We start from the raw sequence: 23180 nt of genomic DNA on the forward strand, positions 1-23180 counted from the left end.
TGTATGAAAACTGGAATTGGGGTAGGAAAGGTTTTGAAGAATTATTCTACACTGCGAGTTATGCTGTAGCATTCAGCAGCAGCAACCAGGCCAGCTGTGCTAAGGACAAGCACTTCTGAATAATATCTCCTAAATTTGTGCAAGTAATTTACAGCTATGCCTTCTTCAGTTTATTATTTGGTATTATTTTTGATATCTTTGCAAATAATTGTAAGAATTGCATTCCTCTAATTGGAGAAACTTAGTGACCCCTAAATAGCAGTCTCGGGTAAAGGGGCAAAAATAGGAACCAGTTTTATGGGATACGAACTGTGCTGCACTTACTTGTACCAGTAGCATGTTTAAACATTAATTTGTCTGTTAAGATTAAACTTCAGTACTTTCTTCATAATAATCTTTCATGATAATTATCTCTGTTATAATGCGTATGAAACATGAGTGGCCTGGGCATGCGAGTGTCATAAAGCAGACACACACCTGCTTGAAAATGAAAGAAGGCAACTAAATAGCACATTATTTAAAACTGCATTGAGGAATAATTTGAGAAGGGCATGGCCTCTGTGAATAGCACCACCGATCAACCTCAGATATTGGGAAGAGCACAGTTGCCACAGATATTTCATGTCTTATGCAAAATGCACTGAAAGTTCCATTTTTTCCTGGAAGAAGCAGTACTGGTGTTTCTCCTTACCCTCCATACTCTTTACAGAATGAACAGGATCTGATGGAGTAAGCAAGACAGAAAGTACTTATGTGAAATTCTAGGGGTGGTCAATTGACTGGCAAGATGTTATCTTACCATGAAACAGGTTTTTGTATCATGTCACTGGGGAGGTCATGGCCCTGTGCTGCAAACTCACTGGGCAAGGTCTACAGGTCATGTTTAATCAAATCCAAATATTTAAGAATGGAAGTCAAGGAAAATTTTAAAACCTAAATAGCCATTTTTGTTATTTTCCTAAGTTTGTATTTTCATCTGTAGAACAGGGCTGTTACAGTGGGTGTCTCACTGAGACCAAAGTTAAAGTAACATGTGAAGTGTGACAGGAAAAAGACATGGCCTTTTTTAACTTGCCAGAGGTCATTTTCTAGCTTTGGATATGTCACTTTGGCCATTAAGTCACTAGTAAGATTGATTGATTGATTGATGGCTTGGCTTCACAAATGAAGATTTGGGAAGGGCTTTACCCAAGCTTACTACAAGTGCGATAAGGACTAAAAGGGCAATGTGGGATAGGCAAACCTGGCTGGAAAAAAGGCTGCTTGGTAAGATAACCAACAGCTAAACTAGTGACACGTGCATCCTGTGGACCAGAAGAAGACCCAAGCCTACAGTCTGGGAAATTACAAATGCGCAAAGAAATGTGAAAGCAGTCACATGTGGTTGGAGAATGTTTTCTTGTCAATACAAAGCCTCAAACATCATGCCCAGAGGAGGTGTGCTGCTCAGTCTTGAGCATGCTTCCAACCATGTCAGGTTAAAACTGCTGCCATCCCTGACTTTTCTGCAGGCAAACTATAGGGTCAGTTGTGTTACAGTTGTTAGTTATGAAACATCTTAAATAAACTTTCAATCTGCTGCATTTCTTTACCAGCTTCTAAGCTTGTATATGTATTGAAAAGAGAAATAATATGAATGTTTCAAAAGAGATGATGCTCTTTTACGGTGCACTGTCTTTGCAGTCACATTAAAAGTAAAGAGTGAAGAAAAAATGGCAATGGCGTTTAAACTTTATTCTATATAAATGTTCAATTCATGATGTACTGATGGCTCTCAGGACTGAGAACTACATAAACTTCTTTCTTAATTTTGCAGTGAGAGATAAGAAGTCAGGCCTCTTCCAGAAAGCATGTAGCATGTGAATGATATGCTTTTTAAACAATTTGGTAGTTTTAAAAATTGGAAGTATTTTAAAATCTACCATCTACAGTAGAAAAAGAAAGTAGTCTCCACGGTATTTAAGATACTGTTTAATAGAATAGTAGGTGGGAATGGCTTTGGTTCATTTTCTGAAGGAAACATAAATTGCTTTCTCCAGAAACCCTGGATCCCCCTATTGTGTCATCATTTTAGCAAAGAATGTGCTCCTCCTTTCCAGCAAGTGACCGTGATGTTCGGGTTAGATTGAGCTTGCTGGAAATTCTTTTTTTAAAAATGTTAAGGACTATGTCTGGTTCAGAGACCTCAATTCAAAGATTTATGTGGTTTATCATAGATTAGAGGGGGGAGGGGAGCAAAGCTGGGCCTTTGTAACCTGAAGATAGCAGCAATATTCTGAAATTGGGTTGATAGTGGTTGCTTACAGAGCAGGGAAGAATATTTTTCTCCCTTGCACTGTTACCATTGAAATGCTCTTGTCTGTGTTACACAGGAGGTCATGCTAGATTACAATAATCTTCCAGTCTGCCCTGACAATATGAAATTTTCCCAGTATACATATATCTGTCTTTTGTTACTGTATTGTGGCTACAATTATCTTTTAATTGCCTAATTTAGGAAGTCACTTGATGGAGGCACAATCATTGTCAGTTATCATAGTTAAACCATATGTCATGGTTTAAGCCACGCTCGCTCACTACCCCCTTTTCCTCCCGCCTGCTCCCGGAGGGATGTGGAGGAGAATCGAAAGAATGTAACTCCCACGGGCTGAGATAAGAACAGTCCAGTAACTAAGGTATAACACAAATCACTACTGCTGTCACCAATAATAATAATGATAAGGGAAATAACAAGGGAAGAGAATACAACCGCTCACCACCTGCCGATCGATACCCAGTCCAACCCAAGCAGTGATCTCACCCTTCCGAGTGACTTCCTCCGGTTTATACAGTGGACATGATGCCCGTGGTATGGAATACCTCTTTGGGTAGTTTGGGTCAGGTGTCCTGTCTCTGCTTCCTCCCAGCCTCCCCTCCTCCCTGGCATGAGACTAAGAAAGTCCTTGGTCAGAGTGAACATTACTGAGCAACAACTAAAACCATCGGTGTTATCAGCGCTGTTCCCAGGCTGAAAGTCAAAACCACAGCACTGCACCGGCTACTAAGAAGAAATAAAATGCTACTGCTGAACCCAGTACAGCATATCAAGAAGCTTTGAAGAAAAAAGATAAAAAATGTTAGTGCTAATAGAGTTAATTCTCAGAGTTCTGTTATCTTTCAGTATGTATTACATAGCCAAAGAAATAGTTCCTGGTTTTCTCTGTGGGATTACACTGACATGAAACTTGCTCAATTTTTCATTTGGGATCCCTTATAACAACCCTTTCAGAGAGAGATGTGTGAGCTTTTGGGGATAAAAGTTCATAGTGGTCGTAAATATTACTGATTTTTCTCAAGCTGAGCCATTGTCTGGGTTCAGATTAAGGTAAAACTAAGACTATAATTTTAAAGCTAGATCTGGGATAAAACGCAAGTATGTACATGAAACTTCACTAACCACACTCCGAGGATCCTTTAGTAAAGAAATGATCCTTAAATCTAGCTTTTAAGAATAGTGTGTCTTTTTTTCATTGGATGACTTGATAGAAAAGATACATCTCTTCCGGGTATCTCCAATATCATTTCCACACTCCTCTTTTTATCAGTGTGGTGTGTGCCTAAGACCATTTCCATGTCCTTTAGTGTTTCCTGCTGAAGGCTTTACAGCAATCCTGCTCTTCATGTCCCCCTTTCTCAAGCCACATTTAACCCCTCAGTGTCGTTCACACCCTATCTCTCCCTGGAGATGTGTTTTGGGCTCCTGAGGGATCTCTCCATCCCTCATAGCCATCATGTCTATACAGGAGCTTAGGGCTCTCACTGCTTCGTTTATTCCAGATATATAAGAGGAAAGTGGGAGACAGGAGTACTAAAAAACATGTTAGAAATCTACAAATGTGGTGGTGGGTTTGATGGAAATTATTACTTGCAAATGAGATTAAGTTAGATGGGTTTGGTGGGTGGTAGGGATATGGGTCTGTAACATGGGATAACTACCAAAATACAGCTCAGCTCCTCCAAAGCCATGTGCACTGTAAAGCAAGGAACACAGTATCATTTCTACAATTAAAGCAGAAGATTACAGTGTAATCCCTCAGCAGTGATAAGGAGCGCTGTGTGCTGAGGACCTGAATCTGTCTCATTACACGGGATAGTCCTGGCTGACAGGCTGGTTGAGCAGGCAGGCGTGCTGGGCTGTGCACATCAAAGCTTGCCTTTGACCTGCCAGTCACACTGCATCTCAGCACATTTGAGTTCTTCCCAAAGCTTTCCGTTTTCCATTTAGATTTTCAGATCATTCATACATGATGAATTTGTTGAATTTTAAGTTTGTTGTAATTAGCTTCTTACAAACTACAGTAGAAAATGCAAACCTTTAGAGGTAAGCCCCCCAGAAACCCAATTTCATGCAAAATCATAATTACTACACTGATGTTTAGCTTTTAATAAATGTGGAATAAATTAATTTGATAACATTTGTATATGTATTAACCTTTCAACCTAAATTGAAATGGCCCTTTGGAAAGTCCATAGGCTCTACTGTTGTAGAGACAGTGGGTTCAAAGCTCTCATTACACTGGAAAGTGTAGCCACAGGCCTAACTGGATAACAGAAAATTCTTGGTTTATTTTTTCTGTGGGTTTATACAGTGTGTAATTTCCTATCTTTTATCCTTTCAACTGCAGTGTCATAAACTGCTGCTGCATTTTAAGTTTTGTTTAATGCTGTGGACTACTTTAAGAGGCTGTGAGATTGTTGTTACCTGGAAACTTTTTAGTGCCTGATCAGGGGAATTGCATCTGCTAGAATGCAAAATACAGACTATGAAAGATCGTCATGCGGTCTGTCCATTTTTGCAATGCTTTGATTCTATACCATGAATTTGATCACACCTATTGTAAGTAATACATTGAGTTTGTGGAAATTTTTCTTTTTAAATGAAAATTTACAATTAATCCTTAAAATATGGTGAATAATTAATTTCCTAGAAGAAATCCTGTGAAGATCAATCACCAGAAATAATTTCTTTTAAAATTATTCTGTTGCCTTTTGACAGGATTAAGGCAGCCTTTACATAATCCTCTGTTTAGTATATTGGTTACATACATGTTTGCAGAGCAGACCAAAACCACAAACAGTTTTCAGTTTATAGATGAAGGATCATTTTGATGTGGCTCTGTACAATTTGGGAACTGGGGAGAAGGATAAAAGTAGTTTCCTGGTCCTATATTCCCCTTTGGCTCACAGGTCATGAGTAGTCTTGAGGCAGAGTGACTGTAGGTGGATGTTACTGGTGATGCTGATGGTTTCATCTCAAGAAGAAGAAGGGCAAAGAGGATGGCTGAAGTGTCGATTCCAAAAGAGTACCACAGAAAATGCTCTGGTTGTGCTCCCCACCTCTGCTGGTACATTGGTCCAGGCTGAGCCTTGGAGTCATCCAAGGATCCTGCTGCTCCTGGATGGGATGTGTGTTTCTGAGCTTTCAGAGGCTTGGTTTTGGCACTGGTTTATGCTCACTGATAGTTTTGGGGCAGTGTTTTGCTTTCAGATTTTGACAGATAAAGGAAAATATCCCCCACTAACATTGTGAGATGGAAAAAGGCCAATTGTGGGATTTTTCTTGTTAGGTGAGTCTATAAAGCTGATCCCCCCTGCTCAGTCTTTGCCTCTCCATGCTTGTTCACAGCTTTAAAAGTAAGGAATAATCAGTAAATGCCACCTCTTAAAAGAAAAAGTTTTCAGCTCTGTACATGCTACTGCTCTTGAAGTAGTTTTGTAACTTACTGAAATTGCTGTAGATCCCTGGTTTACTTTATGACAAGCCAAATGGGCTCCAGAATGCTCCCTTCACACCGGAGATATTTGCCAGAAACCAAACAGATGGTAAACTAGGAAGAAATGACCCTTGGCATTCTCATTAGAACAGTTGGGGAAATTTTAATGGGCCCCCATTTGCCTTGTGCTGTATCTAATACCCTTTGAACTGCCACTTTTTTTCTGTGTTGTTTGTTACAAGTCAACTACTGCCATGTATATTTTAATAGGGATTATCAAATACAATTTGCCCAGAAGATGTACCAGCCCTCTGCTGCTAATTAGCAAAGTTTAAATAATCACTGAGTTCTGGAATAATTGGAAAGAAAAACTGTTTTTCCTGCCAATGCATAATTACCAATTAACAGGAAGATAAAATATCTGTGTAGCAGTCATATCTTGGAGAATTTGTTAACAGTCAATTAAATAGTGAGTTGGTGCCAAATTGACATTGGTCAAGAAAGTTTACATGTGAGTTCAGTTTTAAGATACTTCCCCCCCTACAAATGGTTTGTAACGAAACCATAATGATGATAAAACTTTCAGAGTTTGTGTGTCACAATGTTTAATTATTACTTAAATGTCTTTGAATACCCCAAAATTGACCATTCCTACAAGTGGTTGACTATCATATGTGCCTTATGGAAAGGGTTTCAGCTTTATTAACACAACATATACTCATTATCAAGGCATAGGCAGTAACTGGCCATGCTTACCCAACAAGGAACTGTGTCTGCAAGTGTTTTGACTGCTGAGGAGGAAAATTTCTTGTTGTTTCAAAGTTTTCTTGTTTGTTTCAAAGTTGGAGGAACACTCCAGCCAGAGAGGGAGCCTACACAGAAACTACTTAAACTGGCCTAGTTTTGGCCTAGTTTGACCAAGTCCCATCACACTGAACGCTTTCATCCATTTCTGCAAGTACTCTTGTCGGGGTTTACCCACTGCCATGGCAGCAGCAGCTCTTGGACATCAAAATCCAGTTGTGACTAATTTGCTGAGATCCCTGAGCTACTCTGTAATGTAGCATTCATAAAAGTGAGTGATGGTGTCTGCTTCATAATTTATTTCAAATGCCTTTGGAGCATTATGAGTATGACAGTAAAATAATTCAAGGTTTTAACCTTTCAAATATACCTGTAACTCCTGCTAGTGTCTGTGTAGTCAATGTTGAAGAGGTGACTGAATCTCTTTGGACGTGTGGCACGTGTAATATTGCCTGCATTTGTTAGCTTTGAATAGTGGATGCAGATGGGTGTTTAATGCTATAAGCAGCACTTGCTGCTTCACAGAGGAGATGAGAGGCAGTCACTGCATTGGAGACACAGTGAATATTTTCCAGTGCACCAGTGCTTGTAAAGAGGCCCCTGGATTTTCTAAACAAGAAAATGCCTTTAGAGATAGTTTTAAATTGCCAAAACCAAAGTGTTAATTGAAGTGTCAGAGCTGATTTTGGTTCAATTTAGCAAGTTTAGCATTTATTCAGTAGTGATGTTGTCTCAGGTCTTATATACATCTGGTTTTTTTCCCTGGGTGGCCAGAAAATGGTATGGGGAAAAGTTAGAGCATCATTGAATTTTAATGTGATTTTTTTAAAATTGCATTTTAATTTTTAAAAACATGTATGTATTAAAAAAAAAAAAAGGTGAAAGTTTGTGATCAAATCAGGTTTTTTGCTGCCTCCTACCTCTGAGAAGATCCTGATACCAATAAAGTATGGATTTCATTAAAAATATACTAAGAGATCAAAATAATCATGGTGACAGACTGGTGATTTTTGTCTATACTAGTACTTATTGAAAGCAATTAATAATGCCTTTTCAAGTGCGCAAGTCATAGGTCCTTTCAACAGTTGAAAATAATCATAGAATCATAGAATAGCTAGGCTTGGAAAGGACCTTAAGATCATCTATTTCCAATGTTTATATAGATAGATATGCACAACTCTGTATATGCATAGACATAAGTATTTCCTCCTCACTCTCTTTTTTTCATCCTAACTTCGAAGACATTGTTCAGCTGCTGCGTTTTGAATGAAGTTAACGCGCATTTTCCAAATTTTTCTTTTTTGTGAAAAATAAAAATGCTGCATGATGGAAAAGGATCTCTGAGTGTTGGTCAGCAGGTGCCAGGAGCATCCTGACTTGTATCAACAATAGTGTGGCCAGCTATTATCGTGTGGACTATAACTAGGGCAGTGATCATACCCTGTATTTGGCACTGGTGAGGCTGCAGCTTGAATACTGCATTCAGTTTTGGGTTCCTCACCACAAGAGAGACATTGAGATGCTGGAGCATGTCCAGTGAAGGTCAACAAAGTTGGTGAAGGGTCTGGAGCACAGGTTGTATGAGGAATGACTGAGGGAACGGGTTTTAAAGCCTGGAGATAAGAAGGCACAAAGGGGATTTTTTTCTCTCTCTTCAACTACCTGAAAGAAGGTTGTAGCAAGGTGGATGTCAGTCTCTTCCTTCAAGTAACAAGTGATAGAATGAGAGCAAATGGTCTCAAGCTGCCCCTCTAAAAGGTTTTGTCATTATGCTTTGAGAGTTCCATTCAGCTGGTTTACCAGCCCGAAGCTTCATGGTAATTCGTAGTGATAGAGGAATCTTTAATAAAATAGGTAAAAAAGGGCCATAATCTATAAATTTAGGGCCGTCTTAAAATTACATTCTGTGTGTCTATGCCTCAAGAATATATAAAGCAAATGTTCCCATGGCTGCATGAACTTCACACTGCCAATGTGCCTGCCTGTGTTGCTTCTTATCCCAGGCCTGTTTCTGTGATGCCTGATTGTCATGTGTTATGCTGTTATAGTCACTCAGAACCCCTTCTACCCAACTTTCTCTTTGTGCCAGGCTTATTGTTTTCCCTCAGTTTTTTGTTTATCAGGATGTGAGCGCATATTCAAGCTGAAATTACTGGGCTCTTGGACTTCATCAATTAGGATGTATTGAAGCCTCTTGCAAATGTGGAATGATATTGGGAAATGGTTATTATTGTAATTTGGAAGACAAGTTTGTAAACTAATTTCTGGTGTATTATGACAAACAAATGTTGGGATCAGACTGCTTCCCCCATATCTGCCAATTTGTTGTATTTCAAAGTGGAGTTGATTATATGTAGTGAAAAATCAGCCTTACAGGAAAATGGAGCTCAAGAGCCCTCTGTTAAGATCCTGATCATCACCTGTCCTGCCAGTTGGTTTCACTGTTTGCTTGTCTGTTGTCAGTGTTGTGACTGATAATCACTTGCATGTTTTCAGAGATAGTTCACAAGAAAAATCTGCTCTGGGTCTGCTAAAAAGAATAATCCGATTTTCAAGAATAAACCAATGGAAGTGCATAGCTGTTTGGAGGGAATGATTGGTATGGTTGCATCTCATCACATGCTACAATACATCAACTAGAGCAGATGGCTACCAAGGCTGTGCTGTTGTGTGGTGGGAGCAGAGCTGGCTCCCTGCTTTCCTGGTGCATAGAGGGAAAGGCAGAGATCCTCTGTGCTGCTCCAACTCAGGTAACACCAACAGTGGTGGTAGGTGGAAAGAAGAAATGCTTATGTCTTTTCACGGGCACAGGATCATGCTCAAGTTTGCGCCGTGGCAAAAATAAGCATTTACTGATTACAGGACATTGCTGAGGTTAGAAAAATTGAAGTTGGAGTGAAAATTGTGACATTACTAAAAGGCACTTGCTCATATGTGAGCATCATCTCATAACAGCCCAAGTTGGTCCTGAAGTGACAAGGAAGAATTGCAGTCCTTCGCATGAAGTCCTTGCTCCTTGGGGTAGGGTTGTTCCTCATTTCTGCTCTGCTGGATTTTATTGCTGAATGAAATCCATTATTCCAGGGTGATGATGTCAGTCCAGGCGTGACTTTGCACTTTATTTTATGAAGTTCTTGAAAGAGAATAAGAAAGAATGATGGGTTTTAATGTCTTTAACAAAATATGTGTTCATATTTTATTAGTTTATCTAGTGCTTGAGTTTAATTATTTTTGGTGACCTACTGGACCTGCTGTCATATGAACACTTGTTTCTGAAAAGAAGAAAAATATGCCTTTTACTTCAAAACTGTAGCTTCAAGATACTAAAAAGCCTTAAACCAGGATTTCTTTACATTTATCAAATGAACATATTGTAATTCTTCTCTCATTTCAACCCTTAGGAAAAATACAGCAATTGTTATAATTAGTGCAGTTTGTAACCAAAGTCTTTTCATAAGCCTTAGCTTGAGCTGGTTGAATGCTTGAGGGAAACTAGCCTTTAGGAGAAATCCACAAGATACACTACAATATCCAACCTCAATGCAGGAAAGTAAAGATGCTTTGTAGCTGTTTGAGAATGTTAGTTTGTTGGTTTTGGGTTCTTTTTTAGATAGCATCACATTAATTAGCTGAATGTTGAAAGACCTTGTGGTGTTTTGGGAAGACGTGATGTTGGTCACAGTGCCCTCAATGAGTTCTAATTTATTTAAATAAAACTATTTAAATAACTACTTGACAATGCTATTTTGGCAGCATTATAGAAAGTGATGAAGCATTTTACATAGCAAATTATTAATAAAGTCAGTAATTTGCTCCTCTAGCACTGAGACTTGCTAAATGTCTGTTTCTGGATAAACAACTGACAGAAATATTTTGTGACACCGGAGTCATACTCCAGTCATATGGCATCACAGTCACCTTGATGTTCTCTGACATGCTGGAAGGATGATGTAATCATTAGAAAGCTGAACCAATAAATGCTGTCAGCATTAGCTGTTAAGATGAAGAATATGAGCATTAATGAATTCTAGATTTAAAAAAGTCTTTAAGAGCTGTTTTATCCTACAAGTCTAAATTTTTGGAAAGATTAAGTTTTAATCTTTAATTTTGATGTGAATAGTGGGTTTGTTGAAGGTATTGCATCTGCTTGCTCAGCACATATATACTGAGCTCATTATTTTCTCTCTGTAAATTAAACTTTACTATTTTTAGATTCCATGGTAAAGGTCTTGGTAGAGATTTCTTCTTGTTAACTACCTGCTTAAATTTATCACTGAACATGTAGTAAGTAATATCACAGACACTAGTTTCCAGCCAGTAGTCTTAATTCACTCGGGCAGCTTTGTGATAACCTTTGCTTAAGGAGGGCAAAGACGTAATGAACTCTTTAAAAATATCTTCAGTCATAATCTGCCAAGAGTTCAACCAAAATAAACTGGGATATGCTTTATCTGCAGTTTTCTCTGAGGCTATCAAAGCGGTGTATACTAACTTCTGATAGAAATTTTGCCAAAGATTCAGACTGAATACAGAATTCATATTTGCTCTGAAGAATCTGTCAGATCAGTAGTCTAAAAGAGTGCTTAGCATTGAAAAAAGAAATGTTTATTTCTTCTCCACTGAAATACACTGAGGAGGGTATGTAAAATTCAAGGACATTTTGTATCCTAAGAAATATTTCTGAGAGATTTAGCTACTGAATTTTTCACATTTTTAAAACCAGGAGCATTTAGGGTTTTGTTCCATGCTTTAACCCTAGATGGATCTCCTGAGCCTAGTTCTGAGGATCCTTTCCTTAGGTATTCCATTTTTGCCATGTATAACATGGGGAACTTGACTGTCTGGCTGAGGCGTTCACAAACAGACGTGCTTTCAGGTGCCCTGTTTTTCGAGAACTGACACTGAAATGCAAAGTACTTCTGAAGACGTAATTTTCTGACTTTTGCTGCTGTTCATCCAGAGGAACTTTGAAAGACATATGTCATATTCAGTTATGGCAGGGGACCGTGGTGAACAGCTGAGCTGGTCCCCCTGGGCTTCCTTCCTGCTCTGGGGAGAGAGACAAGCACTTTGGGGGCATAGGTTGTCTTACCGTGCAGTACGCATCTGAACTACTCAGATGATTTATCTCCAAAACTTCTGATTTCTTCATAGAAAAAACCAATGTGAGTAGCAAAAAAGTTATGGATCAATTTTCTTCTCTATTTGGCAGAACAATGAGAATCTGTAGATCATATAAAGTATGGGGAGTGCAAGTACTGCAAGGATATACGCTATTACAATATGGCATCAGCCATATTATTAATTGTTAGACTTCCTGGGTGGGCGATTTTGTGGAATCTTCAGCAAGTCAAGCTTCCCTATGCCATCACCCAGCCTCCAGCACCTGCCAGAGAACAACAGGGAACCTCATCAGGTCTTCTATCTTCTGGATGCCTCAAGAATCTTAGATGTCATTAAACATAAATGTGTAGTTGATAGATCTGGTGACATGTTAGGAATTAATGTCTGAAGGTGGACATGTGTTCCATGCCCTGGGCTCATGAGACCTTCAACATCTTTGAGGAGACAAGACCTGTCACTCACCTGCAGGCAGGTCTACATTGTTTGTCTGGAGCCAAGTCCCATCCTGGCTTTTCTCCTTCAGAGACCAGTATTGTCTGGTAATGAAGGGTATTGTCTGCTAATGAAGGGTGTTGTCTGGTAATGAAGGGTATTTTCTGGTAACAAAGCACTTCATAGTTCAGCCTTGGAAATAGCTGAGGAGGAGCTATAGTTTCCTTTAAGCATAGTTTAAAAATAGCAGGAAGAAACTGGTTTTTAATAAGTGAACTTATTTAAGTGAAATTCTATTTAATGTCGCTTTGCTGGCACAGGGTAAGAAAAAGGAGGAAAGGTTACTGTTAACACAATCCCGTTTTATGCTGGCTGTGGAATTTGTGCTATTGCAAACCCTCTGAAGTGCTTTCTCAAAAGCTGGTGTAGAAGAGTCTCGCCAGAACAAGTGGCTTTTTATGTCTTGTTTTATTGACTCACATTTGATAGTTTCCCATGTGTATTTAAAGGCTGAATTCCAGTCTCTAGTGAAAGACTCGGAAAGCATTTAATTTTGAATTGAATTCATTTGCAATTTCCGACAGAAGCATCTGATGACCAGTTACGAGAGGGTCCAGTTTCTTGAGTCCTATCTATTATAATCTTGTGGTATGCTTTATTTAAAGCCTTCTGTTCTTATCCTAGATATTTCCTTATAAAGCAATGAAATTAAATATAAATTGCTCCAAAAACCAATGCTAGTTATTCAAAAAATCCCACCCTTATATGAAAACTTGTTAAAGACTCTTTCAAGTTGTGCTCACTTTCATGAATCACAGCCTAACACAAATAACAAAAGATCCTACTTAGACTATATTTTCATCATCTTTTTCAATAAAACAAAATCTCATTTTACTAATAAATGAAAATATACAGTATTTCCTCTACTTTATTTGTCACAAACCTTATTGAAGGCAAGCAGCACCAGTGAAAAAACATGAACACTGGAACTGATAAAAATGGGATACAGTGAAGTGGATATTTCCAGGGGAAGTAACTGTAAGTGTAGTTTTACGAGTTCCACATGTCACATGAACAAAATAACTTGTTTCACAAAAATTTGATAATACTAAACACAGAGGAACTTGCACTTTAACATTAAATCCTCGTCCATTTTGCTTGCAGTTTTTTTCTTAAGGTATTTTTTTCTTAGTTCTACAGTTTTCAGAATAAGAAAGTGAGAAACCATCAATCTAATTGGAGCAGCCAATTTTAAGGAAACAAAACCCAATAGGTATAAGTAATTTAAACTGATAGCTATAAGTATTTTTAAAATTATTCTAATCAAAGGAAAAAAGCTTAGAGTCTTCACAAGCAGATTTTGTATTTTTTGTGCCCTGAGGACAAATAATAAACCTGAAGTGTTTCAGGAAGCCAGTGTAGTGAAATGACCTTTTTTAAAAAATGGGGGTTTTGGGAGGAAGATAGATACATAATCTTACTACAGCTTGACTGCTCTTAAAGTACAGCACTGCTTCACCATTTCATATGCAACAAGAAAGGTACCTACAGCAGCATTTATTTAATCGGGTCAGGCAACATTAGGTTGAACTACTGTTAATAAATAGTAACCTGTCTTTTTGTGGTTCATGCAGTGCTTCTTACGTGAAGTACAAGAGAAATGGTGAATATTTGTTTGATATCCAGGCAATTCTTATTTTTGGCAGACTGATCTAAATGCTATTTATTTGTGTATGAACCTTGATATGAATCCATTTAACTATAGTATTTCCAGTGTAATTCAGCTTTGTTTTGAAAAAAAAGAAAAAAGAATGATTAGTGCAGATTTCTAAAAATATATTTTGCAGGCACCCTGCAAACTATGCTGCCTCTAAGAAGATATAATTTTCTTTTCTTTCAGAAAAAGAAAGTTAGTAAGGTATTAACTTCAGAGCTTGATCACAATATAAGCGTAATGATTGTTTCAGCAGTCCCTGCAGTTTGGGGATGATTGGCCCATTTTGACGTTTGACCCCTGCGGTGCTGGTGAACTGCCTCCAAGAGGGGACCTTTCAATTTGGCTCTGGTCCCCAGTGCTGCAGGAGCTATGACAATGATGGTGTAGCTTGAGCGTCTGTGGGTTTAAAGCTGGTTCCAGTCATTTATCTCCCAAATTTCTATTGCAAAACTGTTTCAGTGCTTCATTTGCCTAGTGATTAAAAAGGATCTAAATTGCAGTAGATTTATTCAAGTCCAGTTTCCACCCTTTGTTCTTATACTATGATTGTCTTTTGGCTTAAACAGCTCCTTTACAACCCTGTGACATTTAGCGATAGTAGTCATCCTCTCTCAAAACAAGACAAGCTTTTTCTGAGTCCTTTTATGACATATTTTACATTCTTCTCATCATCCTAGTAGTCCTTCTCTGCAGCTGTTCCAGCCTAAGTTAATCTTTTTTGAACACAAGCGCTCATAATTACACACAATAATTGATGTCTTTGCAATGCTTTACCAGTACCGTACTTATACTCCCCCCATTGTTACTAGAAATAATTGAGCTGATACATTCTAGGGCAGCGTTTGCCTTTTTTCACATCGGTAGCTCATTGTCAGACTGTGATTCACTAATGTGTATTGAGCTTTCTCCTCCTCAGTCATTTCTAGCTTGTAGCTAAAAGTATTTCTGTTATTATCTAAAGTGTGTGACTGTACACTTTCTACAAGAGGCAAAGATTCTACTTTGTATACTTTGTTTCTGGTTTTTAATCATACTCTGTTTAAAAAGGTGCCTAATTTCTAATTTCATTGTGTCACATTTGAGCTTCCAGGAGCTGGTTCTTGCTGTGTCTTTTATGGGCCGTCTGAAAGTCCTTTGTTAGGAGATATTTTCTTTTTGTTAGGAGACTTACCTACTGAAATAAATCACTTCTCAACTTCAAGAAATAAATCGTAACTTATGGAGATCGAACATTATTTTTTTTTTTTTTTTTAGTATAAGGAATCTTTTTTATATCTAAGCAGGTATAAGGCAGATTAGCCTTCTTCCAGATTGTAGCGATTTTCAGCTTCCTTCTAAAAATGTGAACTCCAGCAATATGTATTCTTGTAGCCTCAATTCAGAGAATCATAGAATGGTTTGGAAGAGACTCATAAAATGATTTGCATTGAAAGGGACCTTAAAGATAATCTAGTTCCAAGTCACCTGCCATGGGTAGGAATGCCTTCCATTAGACCAGGTTCCTCAAAGCCCCATCCAACCTGGTCTTTCAAGCTTTGAGCTTCACAGCTTGCAAGGATAGTGTATGTGCAGCTTCTCTGGGCAACCTATTCCAGTGCCTCACCATCCTTACAGTAAAGAACTTCTTCCCAATGGCTAATCTAAATCTACCGTCTTTCAGTTTAAAGCTGTTCCCCCTTGTCCTATCCCTACCAGCCCTTGTAAAAAGTCCCTCTCCAGATCTGTTGTAAGCCCATTTTAGGTACTGGAAGGGCTGCTCTACGGTCTCCACACAGCTGCCTTTTCTTCTGGCTGAACAATACCAACTCTTTCAGTCTGTCTTCATAGGAGAGGTGCTCCAGCCCTCTGGTCATCTCTGTGTCCCTTCTCTGGACTCTCTCCATCCTCCTTCTTATGCTGAGGACCTCAGAGCTGAACACAGTACTCCAGTTGGGTCTCACAAGAACTGAGTAGAGGAGTAGAATCCCTCCATGTGCTGGCCATCTTCCTTTTGATGCAGCCCAGAATAAGGTTGGCTTTCTGGGCTGTGAGCCCACACTGCTGCGTCATGTTGAGCTGATCATCAACCAGCATCCCCAAGTCCTTCTCTTCAGGGCTACTCTCAATCCAGTCTCTGCCCAGCCTGTGTTTGTGCTTGGGATTGACCTGACCCCCTTGCACTTGGCCTTGCTGAATTTCATGAGGTTTGCACTGGCCATGTTGGCTGTCACCAATCTCCTCCATGTGTTTCAACACAGTTCCGGGAGGATCTGCTCCATGATCTTGCCAGGCACTGTGGTGTGACTGACTGTCCTGTAGTTTCCTGCATCTTCCTTTTTTACCTTTTTAAAAATGGGGGTTTACTCTTCCCCTTTTCTGGTCAGTCTGACTTCTTCACCTTCCTGTGTGCCCCACAGTTATGCCACCTGTCCCTGCCCTCCCTTTAATCCTGACCCCTAAACTCTCACTCAACTTATACATCCCCAGGCAGAGCTCCTTACATTTCAGCTGGCTGGCAAATGGGTGCCTCCATATCACAGAGTTGCCTACTACTATTACCCATCACCTCTTCTCAGTTGTACTAGTTGTTATGCGGGAAGCAGATTGGGCTGCCTTGGCTCCAGTGTTTCTCCTGATATAATGGGTCTTTCCTCTTCAGTCTGCGGAGTGGTGACATGGTTCTGCAAGGACACCTAGGCTTTGGGGGAAATCTCTTCCTCCTGCAGACCCTTGCCATTGAAAGCTTCATCGTCCCTGCATGTTTGTGGGGGTTCTGTTTTGTTTTGTGCTGGTTTTAAGGCAGACTTTATTTACCAGACTCCATATGACTAATCTGACTCAAGATTTGTTTCAACTTGGCCAACATGTGCATCATTCAGAAAGGGTTGCAGTTAGTGATTTTAGATCTGCTTCCTGATTACTGGTTAAGATGCTAACAGCAATGTTCATGGAAGTGCTCTTTAATGGTGATTTATAAGGAACATCTGGCCTTAGCAATTCAAGCTCTTAATGTGCCATAACTGTATGGTTTGTTATTGTTTGGGACTGTTTTTGAATATACGGATACTGCATTTTTACGTGACTTAGTAATGGCTAAAAATCCTGAAACTAAGTGAATCAGAGTTGACAAAATTAAAAGTTTCAGAATATTCTGGCTACAAAAGTATTATTCCAGTGAAAACAGATTCTGTCATTTTCCCGCTCTGCTAATTAACAATGGAGAAGAGCATTTATTATGTGAAATTCAGGCAGTTCGAGAAGAATTCACTTGATTAATACATGCAGAATAATACAAGTTAGTCAAATACTGTTTTCCTCTGAGATCCCATTAAAAATCTGATCAAAGTTTAATTACAGCATAGGCCAGTTATGTTTAGATGACACTGAAAACATCAAGGCCCTTCAAATAATGGGAATAAAACAAAGGGAATCAGCAATTGTTGTGAACCAAACTGGAAGTCTGCAGACTTCATTTTCATCCAAATGGCTGCACAGTGTAGGGAAGAGTGCTCTTTTGATGATGGCACATTGCAATGAAGGGACATTTTTCCTTCTTTGTGGATCATTTTAGTTCCAGAAGTTGCTTGAGGACTTGACAAGTATGTACAGAAGCTCTTGGATTTTGTGAGCACAGTGTTCTGAGATCAGTGAGAGAGAAACCCCTGTCCTTCCAATATATACTGGATTTCATGAGTCCTGGTAGTTTGCTTTGGAATTAGCTGCTTGATATTTTCTTGGGTCCATTTCTTATCAAGAAGATAGGTGAAGATAGCTTTCTTCTGTGGTTCTCTAGTGAGGATTTTTCAGAGCTACTTGAGGAAATGGGTTGAAAGCATGAGTTGTAGAGCAAATTTGAACAGGGATATTTGAGGTATACAGAGCATGGAAGCTCATGTAGTAAGATGTGGAAGAGTGTATGAATAACGGAATGGTGAAGAGCTTGAGAGAAAGTAAGTTTGCTGAAGCAATGGGAGTGAAGAAGAAGTAGCCACGAGGACAAAGGAACTAACAGAGGCACAGCTGTTCAAAGGAAAGAGTATCTGCTTCTTCCTTGTGAAAAATCAATCCAAGAAGTCGGATGCTGGGTTTGGGGAAGTTAGAACTAATGGTTTGTACAAAATGCATGAAAGTTTGTGGGTGAGTCAGACTTCAATCCACAGTCAACCTTCCTGGCATGTGCTGCAGTACGTGGCGTAGCTGCATTTTTTCATTTGATGTAGCACAATCTGTTGTTGGTCCTTCAGGAAGGAGTGAAGAATGGGATGTTCTTTCTTTGAGTAGTTATAAGGAAGAACCACATCATAGTTCAGTAAAGCTCTGTGGGAAAAAATGAGTCTCAAAGCAGAAGTACTGCTATTCCTGCTTAGATCATCAGACCAAAGAAAGGCTTTCCTTCAGGAAATCTCATCTGGACAGAAGTCTCAGAAACTCTAAAATAAAATTTGCTATTATATACTGGATTGTAAGATGTATTTCATGCATAAAAAAATTGTTCTGGTGTAACAACAGGAGCTCTGGGAAGGAAGCTGTGATCAAACTGTTACATTCTCTAGCAGAGATCCAATTCTAAAAGGATAAAGATATCTCATACTGTACTAGCTTATTCATTTTCCCTGTAAGAAGACCTATACTGATATGTATATTATATAGTTATATATACAACTATTCTTGTAAAGATGTAGTCATTTAATTACTACTTTATTGTCCAGATTGTCTGAGGTATTTCAGGCTCAGCCTTAAATATAGGCATTCGTTTGTTTTTATGAGTGACACATCACATTAAAATGTTCCACTTCAATAGCAAAGATTTGTTTCTTTCATAGGGCATTTATCTTGAGGATTAGTTTCAACTTTCCTATATTAATATAGCATCTTTTGTTACCTTCATAATTTCAAAGCACCCCAGAGAGAGCCCCAAACCCAACCTGCCTCACCCACCACTACTCAGAGACTATCTTGACCTCTCTTGACTTCAGCTTTTCTTTTTGCTGTCCTTAATGTTCTTCTGAAGACAATCTTTGAATAACTCTTATAAATTAAATTAAATTTAAATTAAATTAAATTAAATTAAATTTACTAAGGTAGATAATCCTAATGGTATAATTCTCCTAAAACAATCCACCCACGTTACGTCTCTGAAAACTGCTGTTTGCACAGTGAGTGAAATTAGTTATAAGAATATCTAAAATCTCTGAATGCCACATCTGCAGTGAATACTGGGAATTTGTTTCGCAATGCAAAAATAAAGGTGACTGCTAGTAAGAAAAAACATTTCTTTCTGTTATTTTCTTGGAATTAATTGTATTGTAGGGCGAGCCGAAGGGAATCACAATCTTTTTGTTGCATATATTAATTTCTAGATATGTTTATATGTTTTATGTGCTCCATAATTAGTATTATCAAGCAATTCTTGAAATTTTCATGCAACTAGTAGGACACAAGTTGTAGGTAGCCTTCTCTGGAGCCCATCACAGGCGCCTATCTCTCCATGCTGTTTATAAAAGGAGTGTAATTGTTTACAGTGAGGACTCGCTCATTAAGCATCTGAAGTAGAGGTTCAAGTGGTCTGGACCATACCCATGGGAGTTATCAGGGGCAAATGGCTCAAGTGTTTACTTAATTTTTTACAAAAGTTTTACAACTTTATATATTCTTATCAGTAGCTGACTTAAGCAGCAGAAAGCTAATTTGGAGATGCCCACATGAGTCTAATTATTCAGAGAAGTGACTTCAGGATAGCCAAAATTAATAGTAAGATAGTTCAAGTGGTATAAGTTGTCGATGTGGGTTGGACAGATCTGGGCTTAGGTCACACAGTGTGAGGGTCTGTGTATTTGCCTGTGATAAAATGCTTTATATCCTTTATTTGCTATTTAAAAAAAAAATCTCTTGAATGCATGATTTAAGAAGGAACAAGGAAAAAAGAAGTATTCAAAAGTTGAAAGATGCATGGGTTTGGTCTTTCCATTGTTGTTATTTCTCTGCGGTTGTCAAAATATGGCTATTTTAAGCCTAGATGTGATTTCCGAAGAGCTATCTGTACTCCATACTTCACTGCATAGGGCTGTGTAAGTAACAATAACCTGCATGTCGCTAAAAAAAACAAATCCGTATACACCTGTATGAAGAGTATCAGCAGCCCTTGAGTTTTAGACATATTGCCAGGACACCCTGCATGCAAAATAGATAGGAAATGGATTATGGAAATTATTTCAAAGTGAAATATGGTGATTCCTTGAGATAGATAAACTGCAAAATAAAGACCAGGCAGTATTATAAGCATGGAGAATATCGTCATTCCTTACAGCCACAATTACTGATTACAAATGTTCTACCATGAATACTTTTGGGGGAAGCAGGACACAGGGGCATTCCCCACTCCTCCATGTCTTTGCTCAATTTTAGACACAGAGCAGCTTCCCCAGGAGGCCACTATGGTGCTCTATTCCGCCTCACTCCAGAATGGCTCTGTCGCCTTTTGGATTAACCTGTGTGGAAGGTCGCCTTCAGTCCACACAAGAAGCAGTTTATGCAGTACAGTCTCCTTCCTCAGTGATGATTTGGACATTGCACTAAATAATACTCTGTTCGCCAGCTTTAGACTCCCCCTTTTTTTCCAGATCAAGCTGTCTGGCATACTTGGTAATGAGTTGGAAACTCCCTAATCTACTTGGATTTTGCAAGTATATTATTTATCAGAAATATCCTCTTGTATACCAGCTTTTCTATCAACGGGGGGAACAAGATTCAGAACCACTAACTCCATTCATAAATTAATAAATGCCTTCCAAGAAAAGCATCAGTATCAGAACAGAGAGCGCAAACATGTGAAGAAGGGCTGCTATTTGTAAGAGCTGATGTTATAGTGTGAGAGAGCAAAGTTACAACTGCAAAGTATCTGGAAGTCCTAGTGGGAAAGAAATTCAATTAACATACATGGCAAGGCTGAGATGAATGCAAATTAGGAAACCTGCTCATTTTCTGAAGGGTTAATCTGCCTTCAACAAGAAAACATGTAGTTGAGTCCTGGAGATGGAAAGTCAGATTTCTCCCTTTATGACACACACTTTCCTATTGATTTCGTCAGATTGCAAAAAGATTATCCTCTAGTTCGAAGTACCGCAGCAGGAGCACCCAGAGTGCTCTGCTCCCACTCACCCCCTGCTTGTCACAGCCTGGAGCCCACATGTTTTTTCCCACTTCTGCCCAAGATCCTGAAATGCAGCTCAGACCTCTTACCGGGGATCATTTGATGGGTTTTGTACTCATATTGCCATAGCTCTTTATAAAGGTTTCTTCTTTCCATCAAAGCTGTGGGACAGCTTGGAGGTCATGTACTGGAGCACCCTAGCATGCTATTTCCAAGCAGGCTTAGTTTTTGCACACATTGTGGCATTAGCTGCTATCACATGAACATTGATTAGGTTTCAGATGCGAATATTGTTTTATATTTCAATTTTTATCCCCATAAATGCATAGGATGCATATGAGAGAGGGCTGCAGCTCTCCCAGTTCCGTGGAGTGGCATGCATTGGTCCTGGGGATACAGCTGAGCCCTGCTGCTGCACTGACCCAACAGCAGCTTCATTACAGCACTCCCAGGACAATATTTTAAGATCCTGTGAAATGGGATGCAGAAGATTAGCCTTTAATATTTAGTCATAAGGTGCTCTTTTGAGGACAAAGACTTCAGTAGCAGCAGTCTTTCCCCCAAAATTACTGTTTACATTGACTGATAATTTACAAGAGGGTTGCTGTTCTTGGTAGCTTGCTTTCATTTGCCTTTCTTATATCTGATCTGGAAGTGCTCTTGCATATTTGGGATTGGTAATGTTTTGTCTAGAAGCAGTAAGTTTCAGGCAAAGGGATGAAATGAAAAATTACTTTGTTCTCTGCTTGTGACTCTCAGCTGACAGTATGTGTTGTCAGATAGAAATAAAAGTGCGGTGTTACAATTTTCTGTCTGTGGTATGTATGTCTTAATATATACCATATGGCTGGGGGGCAATGCACCAGATTTTTTCTCATGAGTGATATTTTTCTTGTTAGAGTTAAAAGTAGTAATATGGAAATGAATGAGCAAAATAATTTGCTCTCCCTCTGGGCTTGTTGGCTGTGATTATTCTTGCTTATTTTAGTGTGTAAAGTTTTGTATTTAGCTTTTGTTTCCTGAAAGTTTTGCTGCTGTTCATGTTGATCAGCTTGTAACGTGTTTTCTGAGGAGTTTTCTTTTTCATGGATACCATTCTGCTTTTAGTGGGCAGAAATTCAGACTGCTGGGCATGCTGCTCTTTAGTAGCTCCTTAGTGAAATACTCTCAACATTATAATCCGTTGCTGATCAGTGGGGGAGATGCAGTATGAAGTTGCCAACAGTGGGACTATTGAATTATTTAAGATAGAACAGGAGGCAAAGTAAATGATTGTCCGTTTCACAAGGGAAAGGGAACAACTGGCAGACTTTGCAGTGACCAAGTTCCAGTTTTCTGTTGTTAAAGTCGCAAAAAAGTAAATTACAGCAACTGTTTGGGTGTTTGTAGAAAAGGAATTTTTCTTTTTTGCCAAGAATACCACAGAAGTCTGCAAATCACAGCTGATACTTTTTATTCGGTGATGAAAGATAGTGTGAGAAGTGTGTAGCAGGGAAAAACTTTGGTTTTCAAACTCCAGCTTTATGAGTACCTGAACATCAAACCTTCTGCCCCTCTTCCCCCTGTGCGCACCCCTGGTGTCATTGCCGTTACTTACTTTTCCCTCATAGATGTGTCGCCCCTGCATGCAGTCTTTCCTGAGCAGATAGGAAAGGCTTTTATGAGACACCCCTGCCCCCAAAATCTCTCAGAGGCTCTGGTACTGGCCTATGCCACAGGTCATTTCAGCCTTACACAGCTCACCTGAATGCAGGCATTGCTGAGGCTGCTCCAAACCAAGCCTTGGGGAGGGGATCAGGACACCTGGAGCATCTCTAGACTGCTGCTTTGGATAGAGGCTGCCTCCTGTCGCCAGTTCTGTGAAGATTTTACAGCCGACACTGGTAAGGGGCATACTGTGACATCTGTTCATAATGCATGGTTTCAAGTTGACTTTCAGATCATCTGAGATAAGGAATTGGGGAATAGAACAGAATAACTCTGTTAACAGAATAACATGACATTACTCTAAAACAGAAAGAGATGTGTATACATCATAAATACTCTGTCTGGAAAAAGATTTCCATGGTAGTCCCTCTGGTTTCGTATATTCTTATTGATTGGTTTTACTGACTTAATTTGGTTTGGAGGAAGCCAGCAACTTTAGAACATCAGAGTTCACCAATAATGTCAATAACAGAGATGTAAAGTGTAATTAGGGATGGTGCAAGTGCAAAGAAGA

At 39.1% G+C, this 23180-nt stretch overlaps 1 protein-coding gene across 2 annotated transcripts in view; it reads left to right on the forward strand.

Moving 5' to 3' along the window:
* Positions 1–23180, forward strand: part of RELN (reelin) — a 289653-nt gene that overhangs the window by 48242 nt on the left and 218231 nt on the right. The window lies entirely within an intron of this gene.

The sequence above is a fragment of the Lathamus discolor genome, chromosome 1 (assembly GCF_037157495.1).
Source record: "Lathamus discolor isolate bLatDis1 chromosome 1, bLatDis1.hap1, whole genome shotgun sequence".
NCBI classification, from domain to species: domain Eukaryota; kingdom Metazoa; phylum Chordata; class Aves; order Psittaciformes; family Psittacidae; genus Lathamus; species Lathamus discolor.